The sequence below is a fragment of the Lygodium microphyllum genome, unplaced genomic scaffold, assembly GCF_053477565.2.
Source record: "Lygodium microphyllum isolate KBCC unplaced genomic scaffold, Lygodium_microphyllum_v1.1.10 scaffold_41, whole genome shotgun sequence".
Classification (NCBI taxonomy): Eukaryota; Viridiplantae; Streptophyta; class Polypodiopsida; order Schizaeales; family Lygodiaceae; genus Lygodium; species Lygodium microphyllum.
The window spans coordinates 1,124,240-1,128,271 of NW_028229524.1; the positions used below are offsets into that span (position 1 = coordinate 1,124,240).

Below are 4,032 nucleotides of genomic sequence, written 5' to 3' on the forward strand. Positions count from 1 at the left end.
TAAGGTAATTACCGACAGCAAGTTAGGAACTCAAGCTACAGCGTGACTTTGTATTGATATGATAATGAAGACACAACTATTCACCTTCCAAAGCTCCATGGCTTCATTTACTCATAGCGTGGGGTGACGAAAAGGCTAGGGTAATTGGCTTTGCCTGCTAAAGGTTATCATGACGGCCTTCGGCCGAGTATAATGAAGATCAGTGTTACGGGATTCATTGTTGGGCAGTCGACGTTGAGGGCCATGAGAACGCACCCTCAATGGTAGGCTTGTTCTTTGACGAGTCGTCGGTGAATTGCATGTAATTGCGGGACAAGGAAATGCCAATGGATTAAGGATGGAGATGTGTGGACAGTGTGCGTGTGTAATAGACGGGCGGGGCGGGGCGGGGCGAGGCGACGATTCCGATGGTCGCGGATTTTAATAAGTTGCGCATGGCACTCGATTGTAATCCGATGTGTGAACGGTCGGACTTCACGATCCTCTTTATATATATATTAAAGGCGTGATTCGTCGTCACGTACGTGGAACGGCGCGCGACGGACGAATTTCAAAGTCAACGCCGCTGATGATTGCCGCCACGTGGACAACATTTAAAGAGATCGATGGAGCGCCGACTGCTGGTCTGATATTAACGTGGCAGGCCTTTAAGATGGAGATGACTCTGATGAGAAGAGACGAGCAGTAGGTATCATCCATCATGGGGCGCTCGCACGACAGTAGTCTCCTGTTAATCTCATGGCTAGCCGTCGTGTGTTTGTTCATCCTCCTCCAGACGTACTCGACGGCAGGTAATCTCTCTCTCCCTCCCGCCCCGCCCGGCGCCCGGGATCCTCCAGCTTCAGACGTACTCTCTCTCTCTCTCTCTCCCCCCCCCCTCTTGATTCTCCTTCAGACGTGCTTGACTACAGGCAATTGACTACAGGCAAACCTTTCCCTCTCTCTCTTTCTTCTTGATCCTCCTTCAGACGTACTCGACTGCAGGTACGACTGCAGGCAAACCTTACGCGCACACGCGCACACACACTCGCACATGTTTGATCAATCCTCCTTCAGACGTCCTCGACTGCAGGCAAACCTTACACACACACACACACACACTCTCTCTGTCTCTCTCTCTCTCTCTCGCACATGTTTGATCAATCCCTGGTAAATTGAGCTCGCTTGTGTCCGATCAGGTCTAAGAACCCCGAAGATGCACTTTCGCCAGATGGGCGTCGCCCAATACCGTCTTGAACAGGTTCTCTCTCTTTCTCTCTCTGTCTCAAAATTCTTGCAATCATAATTGCAGCAACTACCTGATAACAACTACCTGATATCTATTGTGTGGGCTCCGGGCAGGTTCCCAAGCGCGAATTATCAGTCGACCATCCTGATTACCTGTGTAGCCCAGAATGCGTCAAAGCTAGCCAACCAGACAACCCCGAGACGCCCTAGCGCCGACCATGCCTGTGAAACACAGCTCTGTCGAGAAGACGCAGGATATTTCTTGATAGTCTTATTTCGGCTCAAACCGTGTCAGTATCAAACACGGCAGTTCCCATGTCTAAGAGATGCCGAGTATTTGTTGATACTCTTGTTTGAGCTCCAATCGTCTGAAGACAACGAAATTTTGATGCTTCGTCCACGAATTTGTTAATTTAGGAAGACACTCATAAAGTCTCTAATGGGTGCCATAAGCCCGAACGCGTTAGAAATAAACTCTCTCATCCATTTTCATGTGAATAGCCATCTATCCTAGTTTCGTCAGCCCAAATGATCCAATGTTTCTATCATCCAACCTTATCTAAGTCATTCTTCTATACATTAATCAATGGTGTAACTTGTTTAACTATTGGAGCTCAAACAATGATCGAGTGTTTCCATCATCTAGCCTTATCTAAGTAACTCTTCTGTGCATTAATCAATGGTGTAACTTGTTTGACCATTGGAGCTCAAATTAGTGATAAAATTTGTATTCAAAATATGCCATGAAGCATACAATAGCCTAAGTAGATGAACCAAGTAGATAAAGTTATAAATTCCATTTGGCGCTCCTCTCTTCTTCATGGCTCGGGCCCATCCTCATCAAAGGTACATTGCCAAGACTCCCTATGTTTCACATGCATCTAATGTTCAAGAGGCATTTTTAAACACTCTATACACCTATATATTGTCCTAAATTAGTTAACAATCCCTTTTTTCATAGACTAGAGATTAAAAACTGTTCTACAAATTCAATTCCATATATCTTAAACATATGAGATTGAAAATCCTCAATAATGAAACTACACTCACATATGTCAAGGTGGATTTCTTAAGATCCCACCACGTAATATGTGTGTGACATATACCAAATGTCTTATATAATTGTATAATTGAAAGGCAAAGACATAATTTTGTGAGAGAGAATATAACTTCTCCCAAGAAGACTTTTGTATAATTCTAGCTAACTTCATGCTGCATTATAAGAAGAACAGAAATCAAATTGCTTTAGGAGTATGTGGGGAAAGTTAAATTGTAGAGGCATGCTCTAGCTTCATACACATGAAGTGTTATCTTATGACTTTCTACAAGCTCAATGGTCGTGACTAGGTGTGGGTACAAGATAACATAAGGCAAGTGATTAAGTAGCTTATTTGATTGGGGTGCCACCTATATAAAATGAATGTTTGTTATCCCATGATTGCCTTCTCTTCATTTTCGTGTCATTTGGTTTATTGCATTGTAAAATGGACAAGTTTGCTCCCTTCTCTTCAACACTTCATAGTTTTCTCTTATAAGATTCTACCAAAGTAACATCATGATAGCTTGCATACACTACAATAAAAAGGCCTCTTAGACGCGCTCTTAGACGCAATTTTTGAATTGAGAGAAAATCTTACGGGTGCGTCTATAAGCCTGTCTAAGTGCGCGTGTATAATTTCGCGTCTATAGTCGCATGTATATGGAAATCTACACGCACTAATAGACGCGCTTTAGACGCGCATATACACGCTTAAATAAATAGGCATATACATCCGAATATAGATGCTCATATAGACGCACTTATAGACGCACATATAGATGCGCATATACATAGATGCGATTTCACTTGCAACTTAGACGCATATATAGACGCGCAAAATAGTGTATGAAAAAAAAACTAGAGAGCATGTGGTTTGTGTGTTTGGGGAAAACAAAAGAACATTACTCAAGAATATTAGCCATACTTCTCATGCAATAACAAAACATACCTTATCTATGATGAGCCCCTTCTCGTAAAAGTCCATTGCAAAGATCCTATAGTACTAGTGTGAGAGATAATACAGCAAAAAAAAAGTGATTTTATAAGCTAGGATCCGTTGCAAGGATTGTGTAGTCCCAATGTAAGCAGGTTGTATAGCTTATGATAGCATGCATGTAGGGATTTCTCAACTATTTTGTTAATACTAGAAATAGAGCACATGCTTATTTCAATGCAAAGACACCTTAAGGTTAAGAGTAACATCGTTAGGCTATATAACACAATCAAAATATTGGTTGTGGTGATTATCCGCTCCCATGTTTACTCCTTGCCATCTCGTGCTATCTGTATTATCCTTTGCCTTCTCTTTTATCTACAATTTTGAATATATTATGTAGCCTGCTGATGTTACTCTTACACTTAAGGTGCCATTGCATTGTAGTGAGTATTTCTGTCTACATGTCTATCTGTTTGTCTCTCTATATTGTAGTGTGGCTAGTCCACAGGTAGAGCCCTTGGTAGTTAGGCAGTTATGACTCCTTCTTGAGGAGAACCTTTCTTGATGTACATTGAGCCCTGGCTACATAATGAAAGAGGATGCCCAACACCAGGGGGGATTTTGAGTATTGAGCTAACTGTGTGCACACTACATTGGTGGAGATGAGGGTCCCATCCAATTTAGTGTGCACACAGTTAGCTCAATACTCAGAATCCCCCCTGGTGTTGGGCATCCTCTTTCATTATGTCGCCAGGGCTCAATGTACATCAAGAAAGGTTCTCCTCAAGAAGGAGTCATAACTGCCTAACTATCGAGGGCTCTACCTGTG

General features: G+C 42.5%; 1 long non-coding RNA gene across 1 annotated transcript; it reads left to right on the forward strand.

Moving 5' to 3' along the window:
- Positions 1 to 639: 639 nt before the first annotated feature.
- On the forward strand, positions 640 to 2,108 carry LOC148009088 (uncharacterized). Its single transcript, XR_015689875.1, has 3 exons — positions 640 to 791; positions 1,179 to 1,240; positions 1,342 to 2,108. It is a non-coding gene; the product is annotated as an uncharacterized LOC148009088 (long non-coding RNA).
- The last annotated feature ends 1,924 nt before the right edge of the window (positions 2,109 to 4,032 follow it).